Source organism: Artibeus jamaicensis, unplaced genomic scaffold (genome assembly GCF_021234435.1).
Source record: "Artibeus jamaicensis isolate MK-2021 breed Jamaican fruit bat unplaced genomic scaffold, CSHL_Jam_final contig_867, whole genome shotgun sequence".
NCBI classification, from domain to species: Eukaryota; Metazoa; Chordata; class Mammalia; order Chiroptera; family Phyllostomidae; genus Artibeus; species Artibeus jamaicensis.
Genome location: NW_026521995.1, coordinates 3,465,797 through 3,484,475, shown reverse-complemented (window position 1 = coordinate 3,484,475; position 18,679 = coordinate 3,465,797). Strand labels below are relative to the sequence as shown.

The following is an 18,679-nucleotide window of genomic DNA, read 5'->3' as shown; positions in this document are numbered from 1 at the left end:
AGTGGAATATAAAAGGCATTTTTTCCAGCCCTGGTCTTTTTATCTAATTTTTCATATCTCCATCTTTCTCACACGTATACACTTTGTCCCTTTACGTTTTTTTTATTTTTGTTCAGAGCATTTAACACTACTTAGCATTAACTTATTTATTAATTTTGTTTACTATCTGGTTCCCCCAATAGATTGTAAGTTTATTGAGGGTAGAGGCTATATTTTCTATCCAAGTATCTTAAAGAATCCCTGGCATATAGTAGGTACTCAATAAATACTTGTCAACTAAATTCAAAGAGGTGAAATCTCTAATCTTTTAAAAATTCCAAATGAGCGTTTTTGGTTCAGATTTCATTCCCTCCACAGACTGAGATTCCTAGAGAAGTGCATGGTGTACATGGTACCAATCCAGGCACAGAAGACACTGCAAAGATGATTAATATTTGGTCACTTTACACCTGTAAGTGGATATACAAGACAGCATGAGTAGTTTTACAAAACAATTTTTGTGCTTTTTGAGAGTGTGTGGTAAAAGCTATTCTGTAGTGTATAATAGTAATTTGGTCCAATCAAACTGCAGAAGAGCAACTGTAATATTAGTATGCTACTCATTCAATTCACACATGCAATATATAGAGATATAGTGAGAGCTATTTCCCTTCATATACTGAAAGTCCTAGCTTTCTACCTTCACCCTGACACCAAACTGTGGTTTAAGAAGAGATAAGAATTAGCCCTGACTAGTGTGGCTCAGGTGGTTGAGCATTGTCCTTCAAACAAAAAGGTCATGGGTTTGATCCCCAGTCAGGGTACATATCTTGGTTGCGGGTTTGGTGCCTGCTTGGGCCATGTGTGATAGGAAACTGGTCAATGTTTCTCTCTTGCATCAATGTTTCTTTCCCTCTTTTTCTTCCTTCCTTCCTTTCTCTCAATGAATGAATGAATGAATGAAATCTTTAAAAAAGAAGAGATAAGAATTATGTCCCATTCAAATCCAAAAGTTCATTGCTACTACTTAAATGTGTGCCTTTGAGAATTTTAGTTTCCTGGCATGTTTAAAAGAAAAAAGTTCGACTAGTTAATCCCAGTATTAGTTTTTTGTTACTCTAAGAAATGACCACAATTAATTGGCTTAAACACAAATTTATTATCTTACAGTTGTGAGGGTCAGAAGTCCAACGTGGAACTCACTGGGCTAAAGTCAGGATTTAGCAAGCAGGGCTGCCTGCGTTCCTTTTCCGGCTTCTAGAGAGCCCCACATTCCTTGGGTCCCAGCCTCCTTACTCCATCTTCAAAGTCAACAGTGTTTCATCTCTTACTGTTCTTCTGGTGTCACATCTCTGTCTGAACATAACTGGGAAAGGTTCTCTGCTTTTAAAGACCCAGGTGATTAGATGAGACCACCTTGGATAATTTGGTATAATCTCAAGGTGCTCAGCCTAAATCACATCTGCAAATTCCCTTTTCCCATGTAAAGTAAAATATTTCCAGCTTCTGGGGATTAGAACATGGTCATGTTTAGGTATTGTTTTGTTTTGTTTTTGTTTTTGTTTTTGTTTTCTCTATTAGAATCCTTCAGATGTCTGGGAAGCTTTAGAACAGGGAATGTTTCTTTTTAATCTTTGTGTCTGCAGAATTAAATACAGTGTCCTGGCACATAGTGAATGAATATATGAATTAATGTAATGCTGTGAATATTAATGTGTCATATATGCAGTTATCCTATACAGAACACTGTTTCAGGAGCATATAATTTAATTCAAAAGTTTTATCAGAGCTCTTACCCTTTGCAACAGCATGAATGGAACTGGAAAGCATTATGCTGAGTGAAATAAGCCAGGCAGTGAAAGACAAACACCATATGATCTCACCTTTAACAGGAATCTAAACAACAAAACAAACAAGCAAGCAAAATATAACCAAAGACACTGAAATAGAGAATAGGCTGACAGTGACCAGATGGGAGAGGGGAGGGAATTTCAGGGGAAAAGGGAAAGGATTTACAGGAACTAGTATAAAGGACACATGGACAAAAGCTAAGGGGGGTGGAAATGGGAGGGAGGTGGAGAGCACTGAGGGGTGGGCTGGGATGGGAGTAAAAGACAGAAAACTGTACTTGAACAACAATTAAATAAAGTTTAAAAAATAAAAATATATTTAAAAAGTTTTATCAGTTACAAATACAACATAATATTCAAATCAACCATATAATTGTTTCCATTTAGAGGAAAAATCTTAAGATGACAGATGATTACATATTAAGATTGACTAATGTGTGTGCTGGGGAGTAAGGGTGGACAAACAATATTGTTACATTAAACCTAAGATTGAAGTAGAAACTGATGTTATAACAGTCGTTGAAATAGTTTTACTTAAATTAATTGAATTGATGAATAAAGGAAACTAAATGTAACTTTTATATAATTTTTATTAAGTAAAGTTGTTACATAAAATTTTCTAAGCCTTTTAAAACTGGTTCAAAAGAAAGGGGGAAATCACATTTACTACAAGAAAAGAGAAAAATATCAAATGAACCCTCCGAGATTTAATTGACATGTAACATTATATTGGTTTTATGTGGACAACATAATGGTTATATATGTGTATACATATATATAGCAAAATGTCATCACAGTAAGTCTAGCTAACATCTGTCATATTGTAACACATAGTTACAAATGTTATTTCTTGTGATAGGAACTTTTAAGATTTATTCTCTTAGAAACTTTCAAATATATATTATTATTAACTACCGTGATCAGTCTGAACATTATATCCCCAGAACTTAATTTATTTTATCACACATAGCTTTTTTATGTAGTGTTTATAAGCACTTATTTTGGCATATATGAATTCTCTCACAATAATAAATTAAATATGCACACTAAAACAACTTTGAAAAAAGGGGTTAAACATAAAGTATTTATCATAATATAAAAACTTCCTTTCAAAGTTTGTGACCATTTTCCAAGTTGTTCAAATATTTTTGTTCTGTCTATGAGTTTGGTAGCAATTCTCAGATTTAATAATTGCCTCTTATTTTTTATTACTGCTTAATAAAAATTGTGTAGAGATAATATATAGAGACAAATTTTAAAATCTGATCACTCTCTGTGTACCAGTGAAAATGTGTAATAGTTTTCTAAAAAGTTTGAAAATTCACCACTGACTTTTTATTTCTTGAAATGCAAAATAGAAAACCAAAGTACTGGAAAGCCTGTCAAAAACAATACTCATGTTAGGCTCTGAGTAATAAGACTTCTATTACTCATGTCTTGGTATCAGTGGTATATTTAGAAAAGACAGCAGTATCAACATTAAGAATGTTAAAGTACAGTCACATTATTGTTAATAATGTCAGAAACTGCCATGTATTTTTAATATAGTATCTAATGGTTACATGCAAAGAATCTTTTAATTAATTTTGTTAACTTCATTACAGTGTGCTGAATTGTATACTTTAGAATTAATACATAAAGGCCCCAAATCCCCCAGTGTGCATTTCACTTGCCCCTATCTTTCTTCATTTTAAAGAGCGTCATTGGAATACTGAGTTCATAATAACATTTCCATCTGCTTAATTGAGTAAATGCATCTCATGCAGATTAGCCATAGCTATTTTATGCTGCCTGTTTTTCATGACTTAATTGCTAATCTGCCCTCAAGTCTATCTGTGTTACTACTGAGGTTGCTCAACATCCTCTGAGGGCTCCCGTGGAACATCACTGAGCAGGGTGTGGTGATTTTATTAAAATGGCATTTTAGAGGGGGATATAGGAAAAGGGTAATTTCTTAAAAATACATATTCTTTTGGGAAGTCTTTTTGCAAAAAAAAAAGTGATACCTTTTTGGAAAATTTTTAGCATTTATTCCTTTATTGCAAAATTTTAGTTAATTTTTTTTAGCTTTAAACAAGTTGAATATTTATAAAACTATCCATGTTAATAACACTTTTATATATTTTCTAATTATATGAGTTTTATTCTAAGCCCAAAATTGTGAATTCTAAGTACTATCATGAAACATTCCATATCATTAATGGAAAAAATACATTTCAATTATTTTATAAAGAAATTGATCATAAAAGCTAAAATTTGAATAGACAAAAAGGGGGAGGAAGGATAGAAGTAAAATAACATTTCCTTTACCTTTTTATCTATATCTTGTATGATTTAAGAGCAAAGACAAAATCAAATAATCAAAATCCTACTGTCAACTGCTTCTTTTACACCTCCACAAGTAACAGTTTTAAAAATGAATTAAGCTTTTATGTGTTTTGTGGTCCTCAATGCATGCCCAGACACACACCCAGGGTGCCAAACTGACAGAAAGGTGGGGGACACAACATGCCTCTTTAGGGTCTCAGGATGGGACACATTTACCTTCTTTGGCAAAGGAAGACTGGTTTCTTAGAAAACTCAGGTTCCTGAGAAAAACAAGATGTAAGTTGTGAGAAAAACAAGATATGAGGGTTTAGATTGAATCAAGGGTTGGCGAGGGAAAGGACAAAGGACAAAGGGCATAGGGCAGAGGTAGTTCCATTTTAGGTGAGAACATTTTTCCTGTGGTAATATAGGATGCTCATGGATGGGAGGGTACTGTCTAAGATAACTTATGAAAAGACATACAACCAGTCACTAGCTCCATCCAGTACATTTGGAAACCTGACCAAATAGAAACTCTGTACCTTGTGGACCATATTTATAAGAAAACCTAAAAGGAGCCCTAGTCACAAGGGTTTATATGTAGGCAAAGAATATCCTAAAAATAGTTTATTTTCCAGGTACTTTGGTATAAAATAACAGAATGTGGATTTTTAAAATCAGACAGCTGAAATATAAATTTACAGTTAATTCCCTCAATATTTCAAATCATAGTACCTATGTGCTAAATATAATAGTCTTATTTAATTTTCCAATTGAAATAATTCAAAACAGTTTATATCAATTGACTATATAAACATTATGGCTAGTCAAATTTTACCTAAAATTTTACTTATCAATTTGGAAATGTACCTGTTTAATATACTTCATATAAAATAATATATCAGTTTATAAGTTCCATGCAGGCAGTTGCTTTTGTTTGACTTGTTTATAGCTATAACTTCAAAGAATAGAATACTTCAGACATGTGGTATATACTCGGTAAATATTTGTTGGATGAATTAATGAATTTAGAAACACATATTACTCTTTTCTACTTCATAGTTTTTAAAAATTTAATCTTTATTGTATATTTTTACATTACCTTCTAGTCTGTTTATACCTCTCTGCCCCCAGCTGTCACCACATTGTTGTCCATGTCCATGAGTCCTTTTTCCTTTTTACTCAACCCCTCCACCCCTAACCTCCTCACCATTAGCTGTCAGCCTGCTCTCCATCCATGAGTCTGTGCCTGTTTTACTTGTTAGTTCATTTGTTCTGTAGATTCCACATATGAGCGAAATCATATGGTATTGTCTTTCTCTGACTAGCTTATTTCACTTAGTATAATGTTCTCCAGGTCTATGGGTACAATCACAAGGGTAAAATTTTCTTTTTATGGCTGAATAGTATTCCACTGTGTAAATGTCCCACAGCTGTTTTATTCATTGATCTACTTTTGGACACTTGGGCTGCTTCCATATCTTAGTGATTGTAAATAATGCTGCAGTGAACATAGGGGTGATTATGTTCTTTCAAATTAGTATTTCAGGTTCCTTCCTACATATTCCTAGGTTGGTATCACTGGGTCAAAAGGCAGATCCATTTTTAATTTTTTGAGGTATCTCCATAGTGCTTTCCACAGTGGCTGCACCAGTCTGCATTCCCAGGAGTAGTTGAAAAGAATTTCCCTTTCTTTACATCCTCACCAGCACTTGATGTTAACCATTCTGACAAGTGAGAGATGGTATCTCACTGTAATTTTAATTTGCATTTCTCTAAAATTTAGTGATGTTGAGCATCTTTTCATAGGTCTATTGGCCATCCTGTATATCCTCTCTTTGGAGAAGTGTCTACTGAGGTCCTTTCCCCATTTTGCAGTTGGGTTGTTTTTTTGGTGTTGCATTTTATAAGTACCTTATAAATTTTGGATATTAACCCCTTATTGGATGTATTGGTGAATATGTTGTATTCTGTGGGATGTCTTTTTATGCTGTTGATGACTTCCTTTGCTGTGGACAGACTTTTTAGTTTGATGTAGTCTCATTTGTTTATTTTTTCTTTTGTTTCCCTCGCCTGAGGAGATACATCCAATAAAACATTGCTATGAGCTATGTCCAGGATTTTGCTGCTTGTGTTTTCTTCTAGGATTTTTATGGTTTCAGTTCTAACATTTAGGTCTGTGATCCATTTTGAATTTATTCTTGTGTGTGGTATAAGAAGTTGGTCCAGTTTCATTTTTCTGAATGTGTCTGTCCAATTTCCCCAACACCATTTATTTTGTAAACTGTCTTTAGCCCATTGTATGTGCTTGCTTCCTCTGTAGAATATTAATTGACTATAAAGGTGTGGGTTTATTTCTAGGCCCTCTATTCGGTTCCATTGATTTATGTGTCTGTTTTTATGTCAGTACCATGCTGTTTTGATTATTGTGAGATTATAGTATAATTTGATATTAGGTAGAGTGATTCCTCCAACTTTGTTCTTCTTTCTCAGGATCAATGTTGCTATGTGGGGCCTTTTGTGGTTCCCTGTAAATTTTTGAAATATTTGTTCAAGTTCTGTGAAATATATCATTGGAATCTTGATAGGAAATGCATTGTATGTATAGATTGCTTTGTGTAGGATGGACTTTTTGATGATGTTAACTCTTCCTATCCATGAACACAGTATGTGCTTCCACATACCTGTATCTTATTCATTTGCTTATAAATATCTGAGTACAAATCTTGTACATCCTTGGTTAGATTTATTCCTAGGTATTTTATTCTTTTTGAAGGAATTGTGAATGTGATTGTTTTCTTGATCTCCCTTTCTTGTTAGTTCATTATCAACATATAAAAATACAACTGATTTCTGGTTATTAATTCTGTATCTTAGTTTGCTGAATTCATTTATCTGTTGTTGTTTCTTGGTGCAATCTTTGGTGTTCTCTATGTACAATATGATGTCATCTGCAAGTAAAGAGTTTTACTATTTCCTTTCCAATTTGGATGCCTTTTATTTCTTTTTCTTATCTGTTTGCTGTGGCTAGGACTTCCAATACTATGGTGAATAAGAGAACTGAAAGTGAACATCCCTGTCTTGTTTCTGATATTAAAAGGAACACTTGTTTTTGCCCTTTGAGTATGATGCTGACAGTGGATTTGCCATATATGGCCTTTATTGTGTTTAGGTATGATTCCTCTATTCTCACTTTGCTGAGAGTTTTTATCACAAATGGGTGTTGAAATTTTTCAAATGCTTTTTCTGCATCTATTGATATGATCATGTGGTTTTTATCCTTCATTTTATATATGTGGTGAATCACACTTATTCATTTCCTAATGTTGTACCAACATTGCATTTCTGGAATAAATCCCACTTCATCATGGTATATGATGTTTTTGATGTATTGCTGTATTTGGTTTGTTAATATTTTGTTGAGGATTTTAGCATCCATGTTCATCAGGGATATTGGCCTTTAATTTTCTTTTTGTAGTTTCTTTATCTGGTTTTGGAATTAGGATAATGCTAGCCTTGTAAAATGAGCTTGGGAGCTCTCCTTCCTCTTGAATTTTTAAAAATAATTTGTGAAAGAAAGGTGTGTGTTCTTCCCACAATGTTTGGTAAAATTCACCTGTGAAGCCATCCTTTCCAGGGTTTTTGGTTCTACTTTGGTTTCAGTAGGTGTAATCTGTCTATTCAGATTCTCTGATTCTTCAAGCAAGCCTTCAAACATTTGTTGCAGTGCTTGTTTGGTGTTAACAAACTCCTTTAGTGTTTTCTTTTTCTGGGCAGCTCTTTTTTCTCCTTCAATTTTATTTTATTTATTATTTATTTATTTTTAGAGAGAGGGGAAGGGAAGGAGAAAGAGTGGGAGAGAAACATCAGTGTGTGGTTGCCTCTTATGTGTCCCCTACTGGGGACCTGGCCTGCAACCCAGGCATGTGCCCTGACTGGGAATCGAACCGGCGACCCTTTGCCTCACAGGCCGTGCTCAATCCACTGAGCTACACCAGCCAGGGCTCTCCTTCATGATAGCCTTGCTGGGTAAAGTAGCTTTGGTTGTAGGTCCTTGTTTTTCATCACCTTGAATATTTCATGCCATCCCTTCTGTCCTAAAATGTTTGTTTTCTTTTGTTTAAAGATCTTATTTATTTTTTTAGACAGAGGGGAAAGGAGGGAGAAAAAGTAGGGAGAAACATCAGTGTGTGGTTACCTCTCATGTGCACCCTATTGGGGACCTGGCCTGCAACCCAGGTATGTGCCCTGACTTGGAATTGAACTGGCAACCCTTTGTTTTGCAGGCCAGCATTCAATCCACTGAGCAACACGAGCCAAGGCTAATCTTTTTAATGTATTGCTGTATCTGGTTTGCTTATATTTTGTTGAGGATTTAGTATCTCTGTTCATCAGGGATATCGGCCTATGCTTGCTTTCTTTGTAGTTTCTTTATCTGGATTTGAAATTAAGAAAATGTTGGCCTCATAAAAGAGCTTGGAATATATTGGAATAGTTTGAGAAGGATAGGTGTTAGTTCTCTGAATGTTTGGTAAATTTCACATGTGAAGCCATCTGGTCTAGGACTTTGGTTTGCTGGGAATTTTTTTGATTACTACTTCAGTTCATTAGTGGTTATTGGTCTTTTCAAATTTTCTGCTTCTTCCAGATTCAGGAAGATTTTATGTTTCTCAAAATATATCCATTTCACCCAGGTAGTCCAACTTCTTGTCATATAGTTATTCATAGTGTTTTCTTACAGTCCTTTGTATTTCTGTGATATCGGTTGTTAGGTCTCTTTCATTTCTGATTTTACTTACTTGGTTCCTCCCTTAATCAGTCTGGTTAAAGATTCTTCAATTAAAAAATTACAATAACAGCTCCTGGATTCATTTTTTTCTTTAGGTTTTAAAAAACCTAGGTTTTAGGTCATTTATTTCTACTCTGATCTTGATTATTTCCCTCCATCCACTCTCTCTGGGCTTTGTTTATTATTGTTTTTCTAGTTCTTTTAGGTGTAGGGTTAGATTGTTCAGGTGAGGTTTTTTTTGCTTCTTGAGATGAACTTACCTCTCAGGACTGCTTTCACTGTGTCCCATATGTTTTGGGTTGTTGTGTGTTCATTTTCATTTGTTTCTAGGTAATTTTTTATTTCTTCCTAGAACTAATTAATAACCCATTCATTATTTAATAACATGCTGTTAGCTTTCATGTGTTTGAATGTTATTGAGGGTTTTTTTATTGAGTTTGATTTCTAGTTTCATGCCATGATGATGAGAAGATGCTTAATATGATTTCAGTTTTCTTGATTTTGTTAAGACTTACTTTGTTTCCAGCCCTGGCTGCTGTGACTCAGTGGACTGAGTGCCAGCATTCAAACCAAAAGGTTGCCAGCTCTTTTTGTGATCAAGAAATGTGAATGGGTTGTGGGCCACGCCCCCAGTTTGAGGTGTACAAGAGACAATGGATGTTTCCTTCCCCCTTTTTCTCCTTCCCTTCCCTCTCTCTAAAAATAAATAAATAAAATATTTTTTTAAAAAGACTTTGTGTCTTAACATGTGCTTTATCTTTGACAACGCTCTATGTGCTTTTGAGAAGAATGTGTATTCTGCTGTTTTGGGATGAAATGTTCTGAAATATTAATTAAATCCATTCAATCTAGTGTGTCATTTAAGGTCGCTGTTTCTTTGTTAATTTTTTTTTTTGGTCTGGAAGATCTATCCACTGGTGGCAGTGAGGTGTTACTGTCTCCTGCTATGACTGTACTACTGTTGAACTCCTCCTCAAAGTCCACCCTGATTTTGAGTGCATATGTGTTCCCAAGGGTTATATGCTCTCATTGGATCAATTTCTTTAGTATTATGTAATGACCTTCTTTGTCTCTTGTTATGGCCTTTATTTTGAAGTCTACTTTGTCAGATGTAAGTATTGCTTCCCTAGGTTTTTCTCTTTTTTTTTTTTTTCTTCATTTGCATCTAATGTTTTTTTCCATTTCTTCTCTTTCCACTTGTGTAAATTTTTTGTTCTGAGGTTGGTCTCTTGTAGACAGCATATATATGAATTGTGTACCCTATTTCTTTTGATTGGAGCTTTTAATCCATTTACACTTAAGGTTATTATTGACAGGTACTTCTTTATTCCCATTTCTTTTATCCCTATGTTCTTTTCTCTAGCTCTTCTTACAGTAGTCACTTTAACATTACTTGCAGTGCTGGTAATGAACTCCTTTAGCCTCTTTTTTTTTTTTTTTTTGGTCTGGGAAGCTGTTTATTTTGCCTTCAGTTTTAAATATAGCATTGCTGTGTAGAGTAGTCTTAATTGCAGGTCCTCGCTTTCATTTCTTTGAATACTTCATGCCAGTTCCTTCTGGCCTGAAGTGTTTCTATTGATAAATCACTTGACAGCTTTATGGGGGCCCTTGCAGGTAACTGACTGTTTCTCTATTACTGCCTTTGAGATTCTCTCTGTGTCTTTAAAATTTGCCTTTTTAATATGATGTGTCTTGGTGTGTGGTTCTCTTTGGGTTCATCGTAATTGAGACTCTGTGCTTCCTAAACTTGTGTGACTTTTTACTTTAACAAGTTAGGGACATTTTCAATCATTATTTCTTCAAACATGTTTTCTATTCCTTGCTTTCTTTTCCGTCTGGTACCTCTATAATAAGCATATAGTCCCAATTTCCCTTAAATATCTTTGTTCTTTTTAAGTCTTTTTGCTTTTTATTGCACTGATTGTGTATTTTTTTCCTACTTTGTCTTCCAAATGGCAGATTTGATCATCTGCTTCATCTAGCCTGCTTTTAATTCCTTCTAGTGTATTCTTAATTTCAGATAATGAATTCTTCATTTACAACTGGTTCTTATTCATAGCTTCATAGTTTTTTATGTCTTTTTTGTGCTGATATAGTTCCCACAATAAGTTCCTTGTTGTTCCCATAAAGTTTCTTAAATTCTCACCAAATTTCTTGAGCATCTTTATAACCCTTACTTTGAACCCTATGTCTGATAAATTGTTTCTCTCAATTTTATTTAGCATTCCTACTTTTCTTTCATTTGTTGGTTGTTTCTTTGTCTCCTAATTTTAGCTGTCTCTTTTGTGTGTACTAGATAGATCTTCTTTGACTCCCAGTCTTTGTGGGGTGGCCTTAATTGGTAAGAGTCCTGTGGGACCCAGTGGTATAGTCTCCTGGATCTCCTGAACTGGATGCTCTAGGAATGTCCCGTGTGTGGGTTAATTGGACTCTCCTGTTTTGACTGTGTCTTGATTGTGATTGGCCTGTTTGTTGGTGGGATCGCTCCTTCAGCTGGCTGGCTGGGAGGCTCAACCCCAGCCATATGTTGCAAGCTGTTGTACTGGTGGTGACAGAACACACAAAAAGAAACACAGAGCAACACCAAAAACCAAAACATAAAACAAGCAAAAATAGCCCAATCACAATGGAAAAATTAACAAAAGAGTGAAGAAAAAGAAAAGCAAAAAGAGAAATAAAATAATAAAAGGGAAAAAAAAAGAATATGAGAAGACCAGGGGTAAGAAAGATTAGGATAGAAGACAAGGAATAGAAAAAATAATAATATGGAATATAAAGAGGAAAACAGCAAAAAAGAACAAAGAGCCCTGGCTGGTGTAGCTCAGTGGATTGAGTGTGGTCTGTGAACCAAGGGACGCCAGTTCAATTCCCAGTCAGGGCACATGCCTGGTTTTGGGCCCAGTCCCCAGTAGGGGGCACATAAGAGGCAACTACACATTGATGTTACTCTCCTCCTCTTTTTCCTTTCCTTCCCTGTCTCTAAAAGTAAATAAATAAAATATTTTTTTAAAAAGGAATAAAGAAAGAAAAAAGAATAAAGTGCACGAAAAGGAAGAAAATATAAAGTAAAAGAAGGAAAGAGTAAAATGAGAGATAGGAAAGAAAAAATAGAAGCAAAAGCCAAAATAACACTAGAAAGGCTATGACAAAAAAGAAACATAATGAAAAAGAACAAAGTGGAATTCATCTCAGCAGAGTTTATTGTCTGCCTGCTTGGGTCTCTCTTTAGACACTGTTCTGATACTGTCTGAAGCTGGTATAAGCCAATGTCAGATGCTATCCATGTCCTTCAGTAGCCTATTGGAAACTACTGCCATTTGTGTCTGCCTCTGCTGGGCTGGTCTGCACGTGGTGCCCTGCAAGGCAGGCCTTTACCAGCATAGGGTCATGAGGTGCATCTGCAAATGTCCCAAGTCACCTGCCTCTGCCTGCTGGCCTGCTGTCAGTCTTCGTCACCGAACCCCCTGATTCTGAGAGGGCTTCTGGTGGAATCAGCAAGGTGGGGTCCTTAGATCTCCTGTTGGGAGGGAGGTGCTGTTCAGACTTCAGGGAACATGATAGGTATGTTCCCTTACCCCAGAGCCACACATCTGAGTCTCTCCTGGATTATTTCCCTAAACTCATCAGGGCAAAGCCCTTAACTGGCAAGCAAGTAGGGCCTCTGGGGCCCGGAGTTTGGGTCTGTGGGAAAAGCAGGAGGGTGTTTCTTTCTGCTGTCCTGTGAGAGTGAAGTGCCATTTCAGTTCTCAGGAGAGTGTAGGGAATGGCCGCACCCCAAAACACCTCCTGTCTTTGACACCTCCTTAGTCCGTTTATGTTGCTGTCTCCTCAGCAGAGGTTAAGATGTGGAATGGAGGGAGGAAAAATTCAGGGTGAGCTAGTGGAATTCCAGAGGGTAGAGGGGGCAGTATCCCACAGAGTGGGGTAATTGTTTTTCCCCAGGCTGATTTCCCTGGGAGGGCTTGCTCTTCTTAGGAAAAATGGCGGCTGTAATGTCAGGGGATGACCCGGCACAGGTTTCTCCCAGCAACCACTACTCCATATCTCTTCCCAATGCCGTCCACTCCAGACTCTCCTCAAATGACTCCAGTCTGAACCTTCCCCCCTTCACTGGAGCCCAAGATGAATGGCTTCAAACATAAAGCCTATGCATTGGCCACTTGGGAGAAATAAAAGTGGCTTTGTCTCCAGTGGGCACTGTCTCTCCCTAGCAGATAGAAACCCTGCTACCTTTCGCTGCTGGATGCTGTGTGTATGGCTGATCCCAACTTTGACATTCCGTGCTGGTGAACCCAGTCTGGGGTCCAAGTTTCACTTGCCTCTGTAACCTCAGTCTGCATTTTATTTCCGTCTGTGTCTCATTTTACTAGTTAGAACTCCCAGAACTGTATTGAACAAGAGTTGGGAGAAAGGGCATCCTTCCTTTGTTCCATGTCTTAAGGAGAAAGAATTTAGGGTTTTACCATTGTGTGTGATATTAGCTGTAGGTTTTTTGTAGATGCTGTATATAAAGATCCTCTTTATTCCTAGTTTTCTAAATTTTTTAAAATAATGACTTGGTGTTAAATTGTGTTAAATTTTTTGAATCAATTAATATGCTTCTTTGCTATTTCTTCTTTGGACTGTTAATATGGTGGATTATATTGATTGAATTTTGAATATTGAATCAGACTTGCATTCCTACAGTAAATACCATGTGGTCATGTATAGTTTTTCATGAGAAAAACTATGTTGCTTTTTATGGATATGTGCCCTAGAGCAAGGAATATAAAGGAAAGAATAAACAAATGGGATCTCATCAAAATAAAAAGCTTCTGCATGGCTAAAGAAAACAGTATTAAATTAAAAAGACAACCCAACTGTATGGGAAAACATAATTTGCCAATGATACCTCAGACAAAGGTTTAATCTCCAAAATATACAAAGAACTTACACGACTACACTCTAGGAAGACATCGAACCCAATTAAAAAATGGGAAAAGGACTTGAACAGACACTTCTCTAAAGAGGACATACAGAATATCCAGAGACACATGAAGAGATGCTCAATATCGTTAGATATCAGAGAGATGCAAATTAAAACCACAATGAGATACCACTTTACACCAGTCAGGATGGCTATAATAGACAAAGCAACAAACAACAAATGTTGGAGAGGGTGTGGGAAAAAGGGGACCTTAGTTCACTGTTGGTGGGATTGCAGACTGGTACAGCCATTATGGAAAACAGTATGGAATTTTCTCAGAAAAATAAAAATCGACCTGCCTTTTGACCCAGCAATTCCACTGCTAGGATTATATCCTAAGAATCCTAAAACATCAATTTCAAAGAACCTCTGCACCACAATGTTCATAGCAGCACAATTTACAATAGCCAAGAGTTGGAAGCAACCTAGGTGCCCATCAGTAAATGAATGGATCCAAAAATTGTGGTACATATACACCATGGAATTCTATGCAGCAGAGAGAAAGAAGGAGCTACTACCTTTTGCAACAACATGGATGGAACTGGAAAGCATTATGCTGAGTGAAATAGGCCAGGCATTGAAGGACAAATACCATATGATCTCACCTTTGACAGGAAGCTAAAGAATAAAACAAACAAGCAAACAGAATAAAAGCAAAGGCGCTGAAATAGAGAACAAGTGGGCAGCGACCAGAGGGGAGAGGGAAGGGAACTTAAGGGGAAAAAGGTGGAGGGATTTTGAGGAACAAGTATGAATGACACAGAGATGAGGACTGGGGGGGGGGGGGGGGGGAATGGGAGGGGGGGGGGAGACGGGGGGGGGAAGAGAAAAAAAAATGTACTTGAAAAGTAACTAAATAAAATAAAAAAAAAAAAGGAAAACTATGTTGCTCTATTTTACCTATTAACATATGGGGGGGTTAGCTGTCTGCTCATGGGAGATATTGGTCTGCAGTTTTCTCTTTTTTGTACTGTCTTCATATGATTTCAGTATTAAGGTAATAGTATTAGCATCATATAATGAATTGGGAAAAAATTCTTTTTTTCGGAAAGAAACTGTGGAATTAGTGTTAACTTTTTAAACATTGGGTATAATTCCCTAGTGAAATCAGCTAAGCTTGGATATTTCTTTTCTCAGAGTTTACAGATTACATACTGAATATCCTTTATAGTTAAAAAGGCTTTTCAAATATCTCTTTCATTGTTCTACTTCATGGATGATTTGGATACTTTTTTACTTCCAGCTATTGGTCTGTTTCATCTAAATTGTCAAATTTTTGTATGTAGAGTTTTTCCTGTTGTTCCAGTATTATCTTTTTGATATCTGTGTGTCCTGTAGCAGTCCTTGTTTCAATGCTAATATTGGTAACATTTGTTTTCTCACTTTTTTCTGTCATTTTTGCCAGATATGTCTTACCTTTATTGCTCTTTTCAAAGAGCCACTTATTTCCTCGTTTCATTGATTTTTCTCTATTGCTTTTGTTTTTTATTTCATTGATTTCTATTCTTCTTTTTATTTTGTTCTTTCTGCTTGTTTTATTTTTTTACTTTCTTGATGTACGAACTTAGATTATTGACTTGAACATATCTGTACTGATGTAAGCTTTTAGCACTATAAATTTCACTCTTAGCACCATGTTTGTGTGCCTACATGTTTTTACATATATTTTTATTTGATTCAGCCTATCTTTCTGTTATTTCTTTTTTAAATATATTTTATTGATTATGCTGTCACAGTTGTCCCATTTCCCCCCTTCACTCCCCTCTGCCTTACACACGCCCTCCCACCCACATTCCCCCACTTTAGTTCATGTCCACCTGTCATACATGTAAATTCTTTGGCTTCTCCATTTCTTACACTATTCTTACCCTTCCCTTGTCTATTTTGTACCTACCATCTATGCTACTTATTCTCTATACCTTTTCTCCCTCGCTTCCCCTCCCACTCTCCTGTGGATAACCCTCCATGTGATCTCCATTTCTGTGGTTCTGTTCCTATTCTAGTTGTTTGTTTTGTTTTTGTTTTAGGTGTGGTTGTTAATAACTGTGAGTTTGCTGTCCTTTCACTGTTCATCTTTTTTATCTTCTTTTTCTTAGATAAGTCCCTTTAACATTTAATATAATAAGGGGTTGGTGATGATGAACTCCTTTAACTTGACCTTATCTAGGACGCACTTTATCTGCCCTTCCATTCTAAATGAAAGCTTTGCTGGATAGAGCAATCTTGGGTGTAGGTCCTTGCCTTTCATGGCTTGGAATACTTCTTTCCAGGCCCTTCTTGCCTATAAGATTTGATAAATCAGCTGATAGGTTTATGGGCACTTCTTTGTAGGTAACTGTCTCCTTTTCTCTTGCTGCTTTGAAGATTCTCTCCTTATCTTTCATCCTTGCTAATGTAATTATGATGTGCCTTCATATGTGCCTCCTTGAGTCCACCTTCCTTGGGACTCTCTGAGCTTCCTGGACTTCCTGGAAGTCTATTGCCTTTGCCAGATTGGAGAGATGTTCTTCATTATTTGTTCAAATAAGTTTTCCACTTGTTGCTCTTCCTCTTCCCCTTCTGGTACCCCTAATAATTTGGATGTTGGAATGTTTAAAGATGTTTTGGAAATTCCTAAGCCTCTCCTCATTCTTTTGAATTCTTGTTTCTTCATTCTTTTCTGTCTGGTTGTTTCTTTCTTGCTTTTGGTCCACTCCATTGATTTGAGTCCCAGTTTCCTTCCCATCATTATTGGTTCCCTGTACATTTTCCTTTATTTCACTTAGCATAGCCTTCATTTTTTTCATCTAATTTGTGACCAAATTCAACCAATTCTGTGAGCATCCTGATTAGCAGTGTTTTGAACTGTGCATCTGATAGGTTGACCATGTCTTCATTGCTTAGTTGTATTTTTTCTGGAGCTTTGATCTATTCTTTCATTTGGGCCATTTTTTTTTATCTTGATGCGTCTGTTACGTAGTGAGGGGTGGAGCCTTAAGTATTCACCCAGTCAGTGTAACCCATGTTGCTGAGTTGTGACACTGTATGTGGGGTTGGGGTGCAAGAGGAACAATGGTGCTTGCTCTGCTCTCTGCTGGATTTCAGTAACTTTCCCTGCTTCCCACAAGCAAATTGGGCCCTTCTGGTACTGATTCCCAGGTGTGTGGGCTTGTATATGTTCTAGGACCCTGTGGGTCTCTCCAACCAACTCTCCTGTGAGGCTGGGAGTTTCGTCTGGCACCTCAACCCCCACGGGTGTTTCAATCAGTGGTTTGAGGCTTTATTTCCCGGTGCTGGGACCCTGGGTTGCGAGGTCTGTCCCACTACCCAGTTTTACCTGGTTTACCTGCAGCAAACATGGGACTGCCTGGTCTGTCGGCCTCCTTGCGTGCCGCATCCTGTTCCACAATCTGCCGGCTCACTGGTTCCATCAGCTGCAGCTTGGGTGCCCAGGTCCACCCCTCCTACCTGTCTGGATGAATGTGCCTTCTTTAACTCTTGGTTGGTGAACTTCCACACAGTCCAATTTTCTGTCGATTCTGGTTTTTTTGTTTTTAAATTGTTGTCCTTGTTTTGGTTGTGTGAGGAGGCACAGTGTGTCTACCCACACCTCTGTACTTGGCCAGAAGTTTCTTTTTGTTTCTTGAGACTTCCTGATTGGCATATGAATTATTTAGAAATATGTTGTCTAATTTCTGTATGTTTGAGGACTTTCCGATTATTCTTCTGTTAATTGACTCTACTTTGATTCCATTTTTATTAGAAAGCCCACTCTGGCCCTGACCAGTGTGGCTCAGTTGGTTGAGCATTGTCCCAAAAAGTGAAAGGTCAGCAGTTCAGTTCCTGGTCAGGGTACATCCTTGGGTTGCGGGCTGGTCCCTGGTTGGGGCATGTGCAAGAGGCAGCCAATCAGTGTTTCTCTTTCTCCCTCCCTTCCCTTCTCTCCAAAAATAAACAAGTAAAATATATTTTTTAAAGCCCACCCTGTATAATTTTTGTTCCTTTAAATTTGTTCAGTGTGTTTTGTGATAACAGTCTGTTTTAGCATATTTTATGGGCATTTGAAATGTGTGTTCTGCTGTTGTTTGGTGCATACATACATATTTAGGATTGCTATATATTCTCAGTGGATTGACTTTTTAAAAAAATTATTACATAATGTTTTTCTCTGTTCCTGGTTATATTATTTGTTGTAGTTTACTTACCGGATATTAACATAGGCATTTCTGCTTTCTTTTGATTAATATTTGTATAGTATATCTTTCTCAATCTTTTTATTTTCCAGCATTCATACTGTTATACCCGAATTAAGTTACTAGTTTGATAAAACATAAGCATCCCTATTTCACTGCAGCATTATTTACAATCACCAAGGTTTGGAGGCAGCCCAAGTGTCCATCAGTAGATGAGTGGATAAAACAGATATGGTACAATTACACAATGGAATGCAACTCAGGCATAAGAAAGAAATAAGTTTCCCTTTTGTGACAGTATAGATGCCAAATGAAATAAGTCACTCAGATAAAGACAAGTAACATGATATTTTACTCATATGGAATCTAATGAACAAACTGAACTAACAAGCAGAATAGTGACAAACTCATAGATACAGAACAAGGTGACAGCTGTCCGGGGTTGGAGGGGGTGGGCAGAGGGATTAAGCAAAAAAGAGAAAAAAGAAAAAACTCATGGACACAATAGTATGGTGACTGCTGGTGGGAGGGGGTGGCAGGGAGTGGAGGAGGGTATAGAGGGGATAAATGGTGACAGAGTCTTAACTTGGGGTATGAACACACAGTACAGTGTACA

General features: G+C 36.8%; 1 protein-coding gene across 2 annotated transcripts in view; it reads left to right on the top strand.

Moving 5' to 3' along the window:
- The window catches only part of DNAJC1 (DnaJ heat shock protein family (Hsp40) member C1), a 263,953-nt gene that overhangs the window by 132,551 nt on the left and 112,723 nt on the right, over positions 1–18,679 (top strand). The window lies entirely within an intron of this gene.